The sequence below is a fragment of the Megascapheus bottae genome, chromosome 13, assembly GCF_031878675.1.
Source record: "Megascapheus bottae isolate mThoBot1 chromosome 13, mThoBot2.hap1, whole genome shotgun sequence".
Taxonomy (NCBI): domain Eukaryota; kingdom Metazoa; phylum Chordata; class Mammalia; order Rodentia; family Geomyidae; genus Megascapheus; species Megascapheus bottae.
Window position 1 is genome coordinate 36758792 of NC_143521.1, and position 19205 is coordinate 36777996.

General features: G+C 41.1%; 1 long non-coding RNA gene across 1 annotated transcript in view; it reads left to right on the top strand.

Annotated features, from left to right (window-relative positions):
* Window positions 1-12: 12 nt before the first annotated feature.
* The window catches only part of LOC150055825 (uncharacterized), a 30855-nt gene continuing 11662 nt past the window's right edge, over window positions 13-19205 (top strand). Inside the window, exon 1 of the long non-coding RNA XR_016537393.1 lies at window positions 13-150. This is a non-coding gene — a long non-coding RNA (uncharacterized LOC150055825). The remainder of the gene's footprint in view (window positions 151-19205) is intronic.

A 19205-nucleotide genomic window follows, 5' to 3' on the forward strand; every position in this document is an offset into this window, starting at 1 on the left:
CGCCGGCTCCCGGGGATTGCCGAACCGGAAGTACTCCTTTCATATCCGTGAAGTTGAGGACAAACGTAAGTGGTGCCCACTGGCATGACGGGAAATGTAGTTTTTCTCTTCCTCTTCGTATGGAGCCACCTGTCCTCTCATGTTGGCCCAGTAAGCTAAGAAAGTAAAGCAGCAAACAAGATGAGGGGCGGAGGTGGGGGAGGGAAATGGGGACCGAGACATAGAAAGGGTAACTATGTACGTGAAGTAATGCACCTTCTATCTGGTGAATATAATGTGACCCTTCTATGAATTACAATGAAAAAATATATGGGGAAAAAAAGAAAGTAAAGCAGCAACTTTTGCTTCATTCAGTTGCCTGTATCCAAACTACTAATCTCTCCAATACAGATGCCTCAGAAGCATTTTTAATTTCTTCCTCTAAGTGCTCCAGCTTCTAAAATAAGTATTTCATTGAGTCCTTATGAAACCTACTCATAATAATTAAAAGATGAATATGAATAACACAGACTGTAGGATAGATAGAAGTCATATCACAAACCTGTATAAAATATGGGCATACAAGACATGCTTAAAAGCTGTTTTTGATGAAAAACACCAACTACTTAACTTGGACCCAAAAATTAACTAAAAACTGGAGAAAAACTTGGCAGACTTCCCTCATCTTTGATTTAAGCCATTTTCTTCAGATACTTTGGGTCCCAGACATCTCCATGACAAGGGACTGACAATGTTTGCATCACCTCCATTATCAGGTCCTCAGTCCTTCCCACTTCACTTCCCAGAGTAACCTACTGGCTCTGCCGAGATGCTGGATCTCACCGGGGCCATCTTGTCCAGGTGGTGGCTGAGCTGGTATTGGGTTTAGCCGGTGCTATTGTGTCTTCATGGTGGAGGCAGTGAAGTCCCATCTCCCAGGTTCCTAGTGGACTTTGACAATAGGTCACTGGACCTGCCAGTCATAGGTTGTGAACTCTCAAGCTCCCTGGGATCCTGCCCCCGACCTGACCGTATTTAAGTCCAGACCAGCTCAGATGCCATTATGCCAAGCGTCTGTCCTGTCTCCTGTCTCTTGTCTCCTGGCACTTCTCTGGTGACCTACTTCAGCTCTTCATTAGAACTGATCTGGTTTGTTGGTATTGTTTTTCCGTTTTTGTTCTTTCCAGATCTTATGGCTCTCCTTTCTGACAGTATTAAGTGTATTTGTGGGGCTGCAGGTCTTTGTATTCACCAGCTTTCCAATAAAGACTCACAGTTCAACCTCTGGAAATGTGGCTTCTCTTTTCTTGCCATACATCAACTTGTGTATCCTGATAAGTGATGACAGCAATTATAACTTCTTCAGAAACCCTTCTAAAATAGTGACCAATCAGACCATACTTGAGGAGGACTATTTAATAATTATGTACACTTCTTTCCTCCTTCCCCCAGTTCCTTGTTTATTTAAAGCTGATGTTTGTATCCTACCTGAAAGATGTCTGTCTTCCCATAGCTTGCCTACATTTACCATTATCATCTCTTTATTTGGTGTATAAGGGTGAGTAGACAGACCTGAAATGCTTTACTTTAGGAGAATAGTTATCAGAGTCTAAAAAAAAAAATCTGGCTTCACACAGAGGCTGAGTTAATCACAGGAAGCATCAGAGAAGTTCTGGGCAAGTTTCTGGGAAAGGTGACTCTAGTCTTCAGTATGGCAGAAAAAAGAAGTTTAGGGAAAGAGGAAGGAGATTCCTCACAGTGCAACAGAAAGTATAAGAACTAACAGTCAAGGACAGGTTTAATATGAGCAGAATGACAGTGTGGGGGAGGGACTGTGGAAGAAAGGCAGACAAGGATATGCAAAAGAAAGTATCTGGACCTGTAATAAGTACATTCTCTCCCATTTCCTCCATCCCAACTCTACCCATGAATTGTATAGTTCACTTTTTTTTGCCAGTCCTGGGGCTTGAACTCAGGGATCTGGACACTGTCCTTGAGCTTTCTCAAGGCTTGCACTTTACCACTTGAGCCACAGCAACACTTCCAGTTTTCTGTATGTGGGACCAAGCAATCGAACCCCAGGCTTCATGCATGCTAGGCAAGCACTCTATCATTTGGCCATATTCTGAAAAAGTATGTTGAAGTCCCAAATACCAGTAAGCCAGGCTGTGAGATTTGGAAATAACATCATTGACAATGTAACTAGTTAATAGGAGGGCCTTTAAAATTTATTTTTGATGATTCTGTCTGTATGTATGATGTATTCACGTGTAGATGTTCAGGAAGGTGGCAGGGGAGGGCACAGAACTCAGGGAAAAAGGGTGAAAAAGTCCAGCAAGGGAGCTCACTGGACACTGATGAAAGTGAACTATGGAGACAGGAGATGGGAGAGAGTGAGGGAACAGAAGACACTGTATGAAAGGAAATGCTTCATTACCTGACTCATAATTGTAATCCTTCTGTATATCACCTCTACAATAACAATAATTTTTAAGACTGCTGGGGAGGGAAATGGGGACAAAGGCATGAGAAGGGATATCAATGTGTTTGAAGTAATGCACCTTCTGAATGTAACTGTAACCCCTCTATTAATTACAATAAAAAATATCTGAAAGAAAGCAAAAGATTGCTGGGAAGACAGAAGATTGAAGTGGCCTCCAAAAGCTAAGAAATGCCTAAGGTTGCCAACAAACTACCAGAAGCAAGAAGAGGCAAAGAGGATGCCGCTTACAGATTTCCAGGGAAGGGTGCACTGCGGTCACCCTGATTCCATGCTTCTAGCATCTAAAACCATGACAGTTCATTTGAGATGTGTTATCATCCAGTTTCCAGTGCTGTGTCCCCTCACTCCTAGGAAATGAAGGCAATTGTCTATTTTCTTGAATGGTAACAAAATAGTTACAAGCACATAAAAAAAAATGGTTTTGGTGGGTCACAGGGCTTGAACTTGGCCTGGACATGTCCTTGAGCTCTTTTGCTCAATGCTACTGCCCTACCCTTGAGCCAAGCCCCACTTCCTGTTTTCTAGAGGTTCATTGGAGATAAGAGTCTCAGGTCTTTTTGTGCCCCGGCTGGCTTTGAACCTTGATCCTCAGCCTCCTGAGTAGCTAGGATTACAGGCGTGAGCCACACCCAGCTGCACATAAAAAATTTTGTTTTCGGTTTATATTTATACTTTTCTCTTTGCAGTTCCCATTCAGTAAGAAAGCACAAGGTCATCAGAATTTATTCTTTATTTTTAAAATTGACTTTGCTGGCAAAGTGAGTCACAGCAAGTAAGATCCAAACAATGACAAAGATAAATATGCTATTTTATTTCATCCAAGAAGATAAAGAAAGCGTTTGTTGTGTAGTGTGGCTTATTGCCAGAGGAGTTGTTGGGGAAACAATTATAAGTACATTAAAAATGACATTTACAGAATCAACTATCAAATTATTCACAGACTATGTCTAAAATTAAATTTGCATTTCAAACCCCAATATCAAAGAACATTATTAATATTGTTTACAATATTAATTATGCAAAGTTGGTAGAGGATGGCAGACTCACCAATAAATTGACAATTTAGAGAGAAACTACTCACTCTGAAAGATCTAAGTGGTATCTTTGAAGTAATGCTTCAAATACAAGGATGGTATTTGAGGATCTAGAAGTTTCTGAAATCTTATACTTCACTAAAATAATGTTCAAGAATAAAACACTGCTTTATACCTTATCATATCATAGTACAAAACATCATCTCTATGGAATTATATGATAAAAAAAATCCAAGAATGTCCAAGACATTTTTCTTTGCATACAAATAATCTCTTTGAAACAGAAAGTCTGCAAGGGAGAAAGAATGAACAAAACAAGAACTGAGATAAGACTAAATAGAGAGCACTCATTTATTAGAAATGACAAGTAACAGAATAACCTGCTTAAAACCTAAAAACACTCACTGATAGTATGCTATAAAAAATATAGAGAGGGGGCCAGGAGTTTAGCCTGGTGGTAGAGTGCTTGCCTCGCATGCACAAAGACCCAGGTTCGATTCCTCGGTACCACATACATAGAAAAAAGCCAGAAATGGTACTGTGGCTCAAGTGATAAAACTCTAGCCTTGAGAAAAGCCCAAGGATGGCACCAAGGCCCTGAGTTCAAGGCCTGGGACTGGCAAAAAAAAAATAGAAAGAGAATAGCCAGACGTGGGTGACTCACACCTATAATCCTAGCTACTCAAGAGGCTGAGATCTGAAGACCCTGGTTCAAAGCCAGCATGAAAGTCAGTGACTCTTATCTACAATTAATCACTAGAAAACTGGAAGTGGTGCTGTGGCTCAAGTGGTAGAGCACTAGCCTTGATCTGAAGAACTCAGGGACAGCACCCAGGCCCAGAATGTGTGTGTGTGTGTGTGTGTGTGTGTGTGTGTGTGTGTGTGTGTGTGGTAATAAAGCATACACAGCACTTGCAGAATTTGTCTTTTCACATATTCTGAGAGAGCATGTTCAACTCTTCTTTTTATATTGCTAGTACCTCCTAAATGCTGCAGACCCCAGCCTTACAGCAATCCAAGGAGGCTGCAGTTATAGTAAAAGACATGAAAATGAACGTAGATTCGCTATGATATATTCTATCAAGTGGTCTAAAGACTTAATAACTTTTGCAATTGAAATGATGGAGTGCATCATAGAAAGCCATCCAATGAATGAATTCATCAAATTTGTAGGTCTCAAATCAAATTTTAATGTCTGTCTCTTCTCACATTGTTATGGAGCTATATACATTGCTAATGCAGTTTAGCTGGCTGCTTCCTTTAAGAGACACAATCACGGTCAGTCTTGAGAATTCTTCTGCATCATGCAGAAATGCTTCTTACCTAATATAAAGGCAAATACCTGTTTGAGGGGGAGGGGATTGATTCCCTGGTTATATCACACTATACTGTCAAGCTAACATTGAATAAATAACTTTTGGATTCCAAAATTGTATTGAGTTTTTTTTTTGTTTTTGTTTTTGTTTTGTTTTTTTTTTGCCAGTCCTGGGCTTGAGCTCAGGGCCTGAGCGCTGTCCTTGGACTTTCTCAAGGCTAGAGCTCTACCACTTGAGCCTCAGCACCACTTCCGGCTTTTTTTTTTTTGTATGTATATGGTACCAAGGAATCGAACCCGGGTCTTCGTGCATGCTAGGCAAGCACTTTAACCACTAGGCCAAACTCCCAGCCCTGTATTGAGTTTTTAATTCATCAATTAATTTTCCTGTAACAGTAACTTCCTGGCCCCTCCCCAAATTGCTCTGCCCTGACAATTTTGTGGAAGGCCTTCTGGGAAAAAATATCTTGGACTCAAGTCATTTCATATGAGGTTACTAAATTTCTGTTAGATTTCTTGTTACAGCTATTCTCAAGCTTCCAAATGTTCACTTTCCTCTCTTCAGTCTGCAGAACAGGGTCCAAACACTATTGCTAAATAATTGAGGAAATCAAAGCAAGAACTGAGTATTGGATTGTCCCTGCAAGATTATTTGGTCTTTATATACACAGAGGGAGGTGCTCAGTGCTGAAATTCTCATGAGCATGTCTTCCATTCCTCTACATACCAAAGTATCAGTCAGGATATTAGTCAGAGATATCAAATCTGATCAGTTTAAGAAAAAAAGAGGGCTGAGAATATAGTTCAGTGGCAGAATATTTGTCTAGTATATCCAAGTTCCTGAGTTTGATTCCCTTTACTGAAAAAAAATAATAATTGCAGGAGCTGGTGGCTCACATCTATAATCCTAGCTACTCAGGAGGCTGAGATTTGAGGATTCAAAGTAAGTCTAGGTAGGAAAGTCCCTGAGATTCTTATCTCCAATGAACCACCAGAAAACTGGAAGTGGCACAGTGTCTCAAAGTGGTAGAGTACTAACAAAAGCTCAGGAACAGTGCCCAGGTCCTGAGTTCAAGCCCTACTACTGACAACACACACACATACACACACACACAGAGGAAAGGAGACGTGTCAAGCTAATTGAATTATCTTTGTTATCCATTTTTTATAACTCCAGACTAAAATGAGTGTTTTGTAGCAAAAGCAGTAAGTTTTGGTTATAATGCTGACGCTATTGGCCCATAGACCAAGGTTTGAGGAGCAAAAATGTATAATATGCATGGAGAGGGGACCAGGCCACTTTAATTTGAGTTGTTTCAAGACATAAATATTAGTGGTGGGATTTTGTTATAACATGTCTTCTCCTTTGCCATTCTCAGCTAGGTGACAGTGAAGTGGCTTTGGATGTCTGCTATTATAAAGAGGAAAAATAGGTGCTTTAAAAAAAAGTCTAAAGAAGAATTAATCTCAAGATCAGTAAAAGCACTTTTCAGATGTGGGGAAATCTGAAGATTTGGATATGGTAGATATTAGAAGGGAATGGAAAAATGGTAGCTCACATTATTTAAAAGCTAACTATATATCCTGGCAGCAGAATTATCCAATAGATGTGTTCCTGAGGCTCTGGTAGCTCACACCTATAATCCTTGCTACTTAGGAGGCTGAAATCTGAGAATCGAGGTCCCAAGTCAGTCTGGGCAGGAAAGTCTGTGAGACTCTTATCTCCAACCAACCAGATGTGGAGCTCTGGCTTAGAATGGTATTATTCAAAGCATTAGCTTTGAACAAAAGGGCTCAAGGACAGCACCCAGGCACTGAGTTCAAGCCCCACAATCACCAACAAGAACAACAAAACTACTAGTTCCTAGACCCACCACAGATAAAATGATTTCCAACCTCAGAAAAAGGGATCTGCACATGTAATAGGTAAACATTTATCTAAGCAAGGTTTTCCAGTAGTGAAGATGGATAGTCCAGGCAGCTGCTCTGTCATTGAGCTATCACCCTAAACCCTAAGCAGTTAATGTGTGTAGGCATATTTGCCCCATTTTAGGTTGACAGCCTTCATCTTGGATCATCTACAGGCCAGGCCCAGCCACAGTTGTCCATTCCCAAACTGCCCATTCCCACTCCAGCCTCAACTGCATCAGCAACATGCTGTCCCCTTAGTACAGGTGCCTATTCCTGGTCACATGCTACTTCTAGTGTCTAGCTGCAAGATGCCTGGACTTGACTATGTGCCCCAATATAGAATGTTTTCTCTGGCTATGGGCCAGCTATAGAATGTATTGTCTCAGCTATGTGCCAGATATAGGATGTTTTCCTGGCTACAAACGGCTATAGGATGTTTGGCCCTGGCTGGCTAATATCTCCAGTGGACAGCTACAACTACAAAAAGTTCCTGCTCCCAGCCCCTTCTCTGGCCTTCAGTGCCCTGCACCCTATAACTACTGCCTGAGAGCAACTTGCTTTTCTCTATCCCGAGAGAGAATAGCTTGTCTGCTTTGGTGGATAGTAAATCTCTCTTTCTTCTGTGTGACTTGTGTCTGTGTGGTTTTATGGGATGGTGCTTACAATGTGTGTGGGGCTGAGGAAGGGGGGAAGGTGTGTGCGTGTGTGTATGATGTGAACTCAGGGCCTGGGTGCTGTCCCTTAGTTTTTTACTCAACTCTGGCTGGAGTTCTATCACTTGAACCACAGCTTTGCTTTTTGGTAGTTAGAGATCAGAGTTCTCACTGGCTTTCCTGGAAGGGGTAACTTCAAATGCCAATCCTCAGATCTCAGCCTCCTGAGTAGCTAGGATTACATGAGCCACCAGATTTCCTCTCTAAGCAATTCATATGCATGTTAAAATTAAAGAATCATAGATGAGAGCTTTTGAAGTCCCTTAAAAGGCTTTGTGTCATCTGATAAATTTGTCATGCATAGATTTAATTACTGTGTGATAACTCCAATTTTGATATTGCCCTAAAAATATTCTGTGGTTTCTTCTTTGGTTTCTTACCTAAATCTTGCAGGAATATTTAAATTCCTACTCATAATCTTAGAATCCACTGATAATCTGGTCTTATTCTTGAATCTTTAAAAAGTCGGTATTCAGGTCTCTCTCTATATATACACTATTTATATATAATATATGTATATGTGTAATATAATCAGGTCAATATTATTTCCACGATATGTACACACAAAGGAGTCCTGCCCTCTTCTGTATAAGAAAAACAGAGAACAAACAGCTGAAGTAAATTTTCAACTAAAACTTGTTTCTTAGTTGAAACTGTGACCTCTAATCCTGAACTAAGGTTGCCTCCTGGAAAAGTAAGAGCATCTCACAGAGAATGGAAAATAAATTCAAACTATCATCCTTGATTACTGTGGAGTGGAAACAATGGCTATTTGGGAGTCTTTTTTTTTTTTTTTCAACCTGCCTAACACTGTAATTATACCCGCACCAGTACCACTGCACTACAATTGTATTATATTATTGTGTGCTGTCTTAAAGGCATTTTCTGTGTAGATTTTATGAGGGAACAGTAGAAGTTTACCAGAACTAAAAAATACTTTTCTTCACATTGTTAAGGAGACTCTCATGCTTCTCGTTCATTCTTTAGAAAATGAAAAGTGAATGCCATGTAATCACAATTTCCTGGGACTCGGAGAACCCATTAAAGAGGCACATTGATTGCCTCTGTGTTTCTGAATAGAAACACTGTAGGCTGGTTTGGGATTGGCTCTGTTCTGGGGGATTCCCCATACTCACATGGTCCAATCCCATTTTTTTTTCAAAAGTTTCTTTTGTCCAAAACATCCAGACGTTCTGATTTTAACCATGCATATGCTTCTGGGTGAATGCAGATAGCAAGTGTTTTTTTCTTTCTTTCTTTCTTTCTTTTTTATTCCTTCAAACTTAATTAAAGTTTATATTAATTATATGCATACTTCAACCTTGACAATGATTAGAATTTCATTTTTGTATGTGTGTAAAAGAAAACACTTTAGAGTTGTATTGCCAGCCATGAGGCTTTCTTTGATTGTTCTAGATTTGGAAAAACAAAACAAAACAAACACATACACACACACACACACACACACACACACACACACACACAACCTGACAAATGTTTTGCTTTTGTTTTTGTCTTTTGCCAGTCCTAGGGCCTGGGCACTGTCCTTGGACACTTTTTGCTCAAGGCTAGCACTCTGCCACTTGAGCCACAGTGCCCCTTCCATTTTTTTCTGTGTATGTTCCGGGAAATTGAACGCAGGGCTTCATGCATGCTAGGCAAGCATGCTACCACCAGGCAACACTCCTGGACCTCACATGAGTTTTATTAGAAAAAGAGCTATGAGGAATATTTCTGGGAGCACTGATAATTAAGACTAAGCAGTGCTTCTCTCTTCCTATGTCACTGATGCCACCTCTTCCTTTGAAGTATGTGTGCTTGAGTGCAGAGGCTCTAAGGACCTCACTGATTCCTGAGAGAATAGCAGGAAAACCAAATGAGTTTGTGTTGTGTTCAACAGCCATAGCCTCCATTACTTCTAATGCATGGACAATACTGTACCAGGGAAGCCCATGCAGGGCCAAGCAGGAAGTGATCACACAGTGGCAGGAGTCTCTGTAATAGCAGCTTAGTTATTCGTTCTTCAAATAAGAGGCAGCTCTCCCACCTAAGAGAAATCAGACATTTCACAACCCATGACCATGAACGGAAGGGGTGGGAGGATTAGGGAGACTCAGCCCCAGTGAGCCAGGCACTGGGAGAATACACAAATTTCCCAAGGCCTGAGATGAAACGCCCTACTGCATGGGGCAGGAATAATGTGAGCCAGTCATGATCCTGTGTGCTCTCCTCTTCAAGAAGGAGAAACTCACAAGATTTCAGAGTTTGATGCATAGGCCTCACTGTGGCATATGAATGCCCTGACTCTAAATAAAATCATTTTGTGACATTCATTAGGCTTCAGACCTTTTGAGGATGGAACAAGAACCTTGCCTTGGAAAGATAAAACCAGGTATATCAACCTCCTTTACCAAAAAATGAATAACGTCTGATTGCACGTGGATGTGCTTCATGTGATTCCAGCATTGCATGGAATCTTAGGCATTATTTTGAAAGAAAGAGTCAACCAGATCACTGGGGCTTGAATTCAGTAGGTTGGCATTTGCTTATGGCTGGTGCCGAGTCCAGTATTTTGATAGTTAATTGGAGATGGAACCTCCAGACTTTTCTACTCTGTTTGGTTTCAAACCTATGTCTTCCAGGTGACTAGGATCCATAGGCCTCAGGCATTGGCATCTGGCTAAATAACCATATTGGACTGTGTAGTATCTATTAGCATTTTGTTGGGGAAGAAAGAAAGACAAAGTGACAGTCTTAACAATGACTCCAAAGTTATACATACGGAATATTTTATTGTGCCTCTAATATGGACAATGTTGAGGGTGTCATCGTGCTGAGGGTAGTGAGAGGGGTAGGAATGGAAAAAGTGATGTGCCAAAGGTAAATTCGGATTACCTGTGAATTCTGCCCTGATGGCCAGCACCGTTAGAGAAGTCTTATGGAATCCTGTGGTAGTCTGTGACTCCTAAGCAAAGGTGTTGGTGTAGGGTTAAGAGCATGCTCTCTAAGGCCCATTTACTGAGGTCTAAATTCCAGTTCTGCATGATTCTAACTCTGGGACTGTTTAAAAGGATAAGGAAGATGGAAAGATAAAATGTGAATGATTTTGAAATACACTGCAATTACATATGGAAAATGTCTACGGAAGAGAAAATAATAATAAATTTCAGTTGTGTAATTTTCTAATGTAATTCTTCTCACTTCCCACTCTGTCACAAGAGTGAGAGAAGCCATGCTTATCTCACAGAAAATGAGATATGGCTTTAAATATGTAAAGTACTTCCAGTAAAGTAAATATAAGTCGTAGCAATTCAAATGATCCTTCAGCCATCCACAAGTTCTATTACCTACTATGCTCTTGGAAAATTACTAATCTGTATAAACTCAGTCAATGGCTCTGAGACCACCTACTAACCAGAATTAATAACTCTCCAACCACGCTAGATAAATGAAAATTTACAGTGTAAAGATGAAGACCTTGTCCTTATATTTGATGTCCCAGAATGTCTGAAGGAAAATTACAACTGTTTTAATGAACTGACATATTAGGAAATCAATGACTATTGTTCATGAAAATATAAGGAATACCAATGAAAGAAAAATATTCATAGATTATTATTACCTGATATTACAAAAGCATGCTGTATTTTTCATAGGAACTGACACATTTTGTCCACCAGGGGGCAGCCAACTCATGGAAACCAAGGACAGATAATCCTAAAAAATCTAAATTAAAAAAAAGAACAGGCTTAAAAAAATTAGTTTCATGTACCCTACCTGACTTATGAAATGGAATTGTAGCCCCTCTATAACATCTTAATAATAACAATAAAATTATAATGAGTTTCGATTTCAAGGAAACTTTAACTAGAGCTAAAAATCACATAACATAATTTTTCCTACTCTTTGGCATATGGACAATCAAGAAAGAAGAAAGGAAAAGGCAGCCTCATCTATAATTCAGACTTAGAGCTAGCCAGATAGATGAGGTATCCAGGGGTACTCTATAAAATGAATTGGATCAGGACTGAATCCACTGAACAGAACAGGATTAAATGCAAGACAATGATAACAGGTAGTAGGAGTATTAAAGTTTCCAGTGCACAGTACAGAGATGTTCAAAAGTATTTCATTTTATTTTTTCAGTCAGACATGGAGATCGCAGGTATTTTATATCTACCTCCTCTAAAGAATGGTACTGAGCTTCTTAATTGGGAAATACACTCAAAAGTTCAGGATTACTGTTCCATACTTTGGCAAGCTCGTGTCTGGACTTCAGATTCTACTAAATGACTATGTCTGCGTGTCCAAATTTCACCTTTGCCCTTGGTCAGAAAATGGAAAACATGCTTAGTAATTAAATTCCAACATTCTATAATTTATTTAATATATTGTTACTGTAAAGGTGATGTACAGAGGGGTTAGATATAGAGTACATTTCTTTTTTCTCCCTCCTGTCCCTACTCACAAGGTGTATAGTTCATTTTCAACCTAATGTCTAGTGAATGCCACAGCTACATTTTTCACCCTTTGTCCCTCCATTTCTGTGCCTTCCCTTACCCTCTCCAAAACAGATAAACTTGCAAACAAGACAAAAGATAAAGAAAACAAAAACAGCAACAAAGAAAAAAAAACCACCTTGTTTCCATTTCTTGGAGTTTATGTTGATTTTTTTTTTGCCCATCCTCAAGCTCGAACTCAGGGCCTGAGCACTGACCTTGAGCTTTCTCAAAGCTAGTGCTCTACCACTTGAGTCACAGCACCACTTTTGGCCTTTTCTGCGTATGTGTTACTGAGGACATGAACCCAGGGCTTTGTGCATGCTTGGCAAGCACTCTACCACTAGGCAACACTCCTGGTCCCAATAAATATTATTTTATATGATCATATGCACATAGCTGTTGCGTCTTTGTGATCCTCTCCTAAGAATACCCTTCTTCAGTCTCACTGTGTGAATGTCTAGAGACCTGTATAATTTATCATGTCTTGGTGTCTTTTTTGTGTTTTACCATCCAATGTGTCTATCTGTAGATTTCTGGTCACATTCTGGTACTGTACTCTGGTTTTTCTTCATATTGCTCTATAATTTATAATAAACAAGGAACCAGTTGAGTCTAGTAGGAAGATCAGTGACCCTGATGCTAAAAGAGCAAATTATCATGGAATAGCTTTTCCATCACACTTCCCAACCTCCCGTCTCCCCTTCCCCCCTCTAGAACAGGAATGGGAGCACAACCTCCACCCATTTTTGGTCCCCTTCAAGGTGATGTATGATGGGCAGAGTCCTGTTTACCTACTGGGTGTCCTTGCATAAATAAACATTACCAAGCCTCAGTTTATTCTTCTGCATAAACGAAGACTGCTGGTACAAATCTCAGTAGACAGTAGAGAGGATTACCTGAGCTGATACATGTAAAACTACTGGCATAGGAAATCAGTCCTAACATATTCCAGCTCATTTTTGGAGCTGCTTAGTCCTTAGCTGCTGCCCGGACAGGACCGAGATTGCCATGCTCTCTGTTCCATCACCCTACGCCCTTCCTTTCTAAATCCAAGTCCTAGCTGCAGCAACCTAGACGAGTCAGCTGTGTTATTCTGATGATAAGAAGAGGCCCTTCCTACCCGGGACATAGAGAAAGCCCAGCATGTGATCCACTATCTTTCTCCTCCAGCACAAACACTTCAGCAAGTAGTCACGGAGTGAGACCTCCTGCCAGTCTAGGAAGCAAGTACCCTGTGAGCTGAGCCTCCTAGAGTCTCAGCAGAAGCACATAAGGGCACAGGCCTTTAGAGAGCTTTAGTAGTGGGAACAGGAGGAAGGGAAGAAGGGAGGCGAGGGAAGACCTTATGGGGAGCAAGAACCCTCCTGTGTCTTTCTCAGCTGAGCCCCTCTGGGTCCTCCTGAGTAATACAAGAAAATTTGCTGTTTGCCCAGACTTCCATACCCATTTTCATTTGTCTTATTCTTTACCAGAACCAGGAGTTTCTTTGGGTTTTGAAGTTTTCGACAATAGAGACGTTTACTACTTTGGCTGTTTAAACCAGACACACTATCTTGTACATTATAAACATAAAAACATTTTTTTCAAAGGAATAGATTTGGACTGATAGCCAAATGATATGTAACTACCTAGGGCAAGAAGTAAGCTCTTCTGGGGCAACAGAGTGAAGAACTGATGGTAGACCTTCATTTTGTACAAAAACATCATTTACCCAGTGCTTCAGCAAAGCACGATGGTGAGAACCTAAATATCTTCGTTTTTGCTATCTTAGAAACGATTCCAGATGTTGGGGTGTCATATAGGAATAAGGACATGAACATAAAAGGAACTCAGCAAGGCAGTTTACTTTTACAGAAAGGTGTGCCCATCAGCCAAAAATCTGGCAAACAAACACACAGGGCAGGCAGGCTGCTCCCTTTTAATCCCTAAACCAGCAGACCCCACTCCTCTGCTCAGATTGGCTGAGATCAGGTTCACAATCAGCAAAAGTATGTGGCTTAATCAACAGGATGTACCTGAAATTTAAAGCTCTTCTAGCAGAATGTCCTTAATTAAGACACCTCTTTAATTAAGAGCAACAAGAAAAGGATGCAACTCAATGAAACCACTGTGGCCAAAGCAGGAACTTTATAGAACAATTCTCAGAAGATTGCCAGAAAGGGACCAAGCTATTTTGATGGAAAAGACACTTTCTCATATCTGTAGAGCAAGACAGTAGCATCTACAAACTCCCAGACTCTCAAATTTGCATTAATGGACATTGAGCCAAACAGAACTTCACCTATTTCGTTGCTTGGCCTTTACTGATGACGGTCAGTTGCATACCACAGCACTCTCCATGCATTCAGCTGTCACTCACCACTAGTCCTTGTAAATTATCCCCACAGTCAACAAACCATCCTTCCCATCATCCCCCAGGTCTGCTGCAATCCTCTCCAGCACCAACCACAGGCCCCTGCTCATCTACTTACTGTCAACATCAAAGGACTTGCCCCTTCCCTCTTGGCCCAATCGTTTTATGTATCGAATGATGGAATATGAAGGATTGACCCCACCTTATCATCCTAGGCATATACAGATGCCAGGAAAAGTTCCAGGTATGTGTGGATGTGTTTGACGTGTGGGCAGGACAATCTGACCAGAGCCTAGCTCAGGCCCACCTGTAAGGCTCTGAGGCCAACCTGTGAGGCCTGGAAAGGGTTGAGAGTCTGGAAGACAGAACTGGACCTTGTGAAGATCAAACAGTCTAGGCAAGACAGATGTAGATCTGTTTGAACATTTAAATAGCTTGAGGCCTTGGGTAAGGGAATACTTACCCTATCGTTGCCTGCACCTGAATTCACATACCCACTCCCCCATACTAAACTCAAGTACTTAAACTCCATAAAAGCCTAAACTCCAACTCCACCCCTTGACACATCCTCTAAGCCCACAGGAAGACTGTCCCCCTTTTTGTTCTTCAATAAACAGTCCTAGCCTGTGGAAGATCAAGCCCAGCCTATTTTCTGCCTTTCTCCTCCATTTTCCTAACTGGTATCATCGACCGAAATTAGGTAACAAGTAGTCCAGATGTATGGGCTTATTCACTTAGATCAATATATCTGAGGTTGGTCTATGTGTAGAATACATTACTGTGCTATCAGTTGTGGGACTTGAACTCAGGACCTTTTTCACTCAGGGCTAGCCCTCTATCACTTTGAGCCATAATGCCACTTCTGGTTTTCTGGTGATTAATTGGAGATAAGAGTTTCATGGACTTTTCTGCCCAGGCTGGCTTTGAACCTTGATCCTCAGATCTCAGCTTCTTGAATAGATAGGATTATAGGCATGAGACACCAGCGCCTGGCTCAGAAGTTCTACAGTTTTAAATGGATATGGAGAGGAAACAAATACTAATTTGTGTGTGTGTGTGTGTGTGTGTGTGTGTGTGTGTGTGTGTGTGCGCGCATGCACACATGTACACCTATTGGTACTGGGGTGTGAACTCAGGGCCTTGCACTCTTGCATAGCTTTTCCATTCAAAACTGGCTTTTACCACTTGAACTATACCTCTACTTTTGGCTTTGGATGGTTAATTGGAATTCTTTGGATTTGCCTGAGCTGGCTTTGAACCTATATTCTCAGATTTCAGTCTCCTGAGTAGCTAGTCATCAATGTCTGGCAACAAATACTGTTTTACTGTGGTCACCTAGGAGTCCTGCCTTGAAGCTTACAATGCAATGTACTTGTGTTTTCCTACATTCCATGATGAGTGCGTGGGCAAACGTTATGGGCTGCTATGGGCAAATCAGTCTTCCTTCAATGCCTTTTCCCTAGTGGGAGCGTGGAAATATCTTAGTCCCACAGATCAGGTCTGTTATTGCTAAAAAGGTTTTGTTTTACACAAATGCTGACACTAACTAGTCATTCTGACATGCATGTTCACATCAACCAGTTGTTACCATTAACCAGTCCTAATTGAAGGCCTCATTATTTTGTCATTTTAAGGTTAGTACTGGTGTTAATTTTTTAATGTATGTGTTGGGTTTTAATCCTTTTATCTTAGGTGCTAAGGTTAATTAGTTGCTCTGACGTTTGTGTTCACAGTAACTATTTGTCATTTCTCAAGTAGTCCTCTCTAGCTAATCCATTAACTAGTCTTTCCCTCTAACTAGTCCTTTCAACAAGTCCTCTCACTTAAAGGCGTATGCTAACTAGTCCTTTGTCTTAGGCACTGATGTCAGCTCATCATTTTGATCTAAGTACCCATCATAGTCTGTTTTATGTGCTGATGACTAGCCCTTTTGTTCTTGTTAACTAGTTGTTCCCTGTAATGGCTCTCACTACTATCATACTTATATAATGAGTACCCTTAACTAGTTTTCACACTTAAACACACATTAACTAGACCCTTTGTCTTTGATGATGTAAATTAGCCTTTTTTTTTTTTTTTTGCCAGTCCTGGGGACTGAACTCAGGGACTGAGCACTGTCCATGGGCTTTCCTCAAGGCTTGAGCTCTACCGCTTGAGCCACAGCACCACTTCCGGCTTTTTTCTATGTATGTGGTACCGAGGAATCAAACCCAGGTCTTCATGCATGCTAGGCAAGCAATTTACCACTAAGCCAAACTCCCAGACCCTAAATTAGCCATTTTGACATAGGAGCTGGTATTAGTCTGTTAGATGCTGAAAGTCATTTTGACATTTGTTTTAACATGAATTAGTTATATTCCCTGAACTACTCTTACCTAGTAATCCTCCTCTAAATTAGCATTCCCTCTTACCTAGACTATTGAATGAATAATGGTTTTACTAGTCCTTCTTTTTCTTCAGTCCTAGGGCCTGAAAACTCAGGCCTTGGTACTGTCCTTGGGCTTTCTCAAGACTTGCCCTCTACCACTTGAGCCTCAGCACCACTTCCGGCTTTTTTCTATCTATGTGGTACTGAGGAATCAAGCCCGGGTCTTCGTACATGCTAAGCAAGCACTCTACCACTAGGCCAAACTCCCGGCCCACTATTTCTTCTTAAGTGCCATTAGATAGTCATTTTGGATATGTTAACAGATCTCTGTGAAGTGTTTACATTAACTTCTTTTTTTTTTTTTGCCAGTCCTGGGCTTGAGCTCAGGGCCTGAGCACTGTCCTTGGACTTTCTCAAGGCTAGAGCTCTACCACTTGAGCCTCAGCACCACTTCCAGCTTTTTTTTCTATGTATGTGGTACCGAGGAATCGAACCCGGGTCTTCCTGCATGCTAGGCAAGCACTTTAACCACTAGGCCAAACTCCCAGCCCTACATTAACTTCTTTTACCTAGTCTTCTTACCAACTTTACACTTAACTAGCCAGCCATTACTAATCATTTTGACCAGCCCAAGGATTTAATTGCCTTAACTAGTCATCAGACATAACTAATCACTAATTCTTAACTAGTCACATGCCATATGTAGTAACCTTGAGTTCTCAGACTTAACTGGTCCTAACTAGTCTTCTTAACTGGTCCTCAGACTTATTTCACTCTCTTAACTGGTCACTAGTCTTAACTGGTTATTTTAATTAGTCTTCAGATTTGATTAGTCATCTTTAGTCACATATCTTCAATTAGTCACCTGAACTAGCCTTTGGATATAACTAGTCATCTTAGCTAGACATCTTCCTTAATCCTCAACTGGTCCTCTGACTCTAGTGTTACAAATAGCTCAGGACGCTGGAGAATTACTTAGGAATAAAGAACTCAAGGCACAGTTTAGTTCTGCAGAAGTGTGGTGCCAGGAGCCAAAACTCTGACAACCCCAACTCTGACATTACCCAGACAATAAAAAAAAATAAATAAACAGCTACAAAAACAAAACAAACCTCTGGCAAGCAAACACTCAGAGCAGACATGCTGCCACCTTTCCCCCCCTAAAGGAGCAGGTCCCTGCCCCTTTCCCCAGACTAGCTGAACTCAGGTTCACCATCTGCAAGGGGATTCAGTTTAGTTAACAGGAAGCAATTGAAATTCAAAAAGCTTCAAACAGGATGCCTTAAAGTGCTCATTAGTAAAGGATACTTTCTGGCCTATAACACCTAAACAGGAAGGATCCTCAGTCACAGAGGATGTAGAGCCATGACTGGAAAGTACCATTGCTTATACCAGCCAGCATTAAGGGCCGGGGGAAGTAGCCCTACTAAGCTTAATTTATTTCTCCAGTGTCTATTTGGATGCTTGTTGTAAGACCATTGAGTATGTCAGTTGACCAGCCCGTATCACTCTAACCATAGCAGGAGGAGAGAGTCGCCCATGAGTACTTTAAACTTGGGCTGCACACACATACATAATGTAATCTTGAAAAACAATCTCACTACCTCACCCAATCATCAGGGGGAACAATAACATAGGCCCTAAATTGGAGAGTTAATCGGACACCTTGGGGATGCCAATGGTCACCTTAAGACAGCCCCCTTGGTGGAAGACAAATTGCAACAACCAACAACAGCCACATCCACCTGTTTAAAGTCATTTGACATCTCCAGGATCCTGACCACAGCCTTCCCTCAGGGCCTTGCTCCATCTACCCTAGTACAGCAAGTCCTTGTACATTGTCTGTCCTAGACATGGCCACCACTTGATGAGCACTTGATGAGGTCCCTCTGGGACTGGAGTTTCTTTTCCTTCCAAGCCTTGATCAGGACTTAACCTCTAGGCCTGTAAACAGGAACTGGAATGTGGAGTCTGGGCAGGCAGTCCTTGTTGCCTCGAGGGATGAGATACTAAACCCGGGATTTCAGAGGAACTAACTTTTGGTTTGAAAAGATGTGTGACCATTCATTTGAACGCTCTGAAAAGGCCTTAAACCGGGATTTCTTCCCTCCTTGAGGGGTTGTCCTTTCAAGGCTGTCTATTAACCTTTTTGCAAGTAAATAGCAAAGTAAAGAGCTGCCACCTTCTTTGCTATTAATGAATCCCTCCTCAGTCCATATTTTTTTACAGATACATATCATATCAAATGTAGAATTATAAGAGAAAGGTGGAAATGTGACTCAAGTGGTAGAGCACTAATCTTGAGAATAAACACCAAGGGACAGTGCCCAGACCTTGACAATCAAATATTTGTTTCTCCACCATGTGAAGCATATCAAATATATCATGTCACATTGCATAGTGTTTCATCAGTTTTAAAACACTTTGCCTCCCCTCCCTCCCTCCCTTCCTTCTTTCCTTTCTCCCTTCCTTTTACCTCCATCCTTCCTTCCCTATCATCCTCCAAACTTCCTTCTTTCTCTTCTTC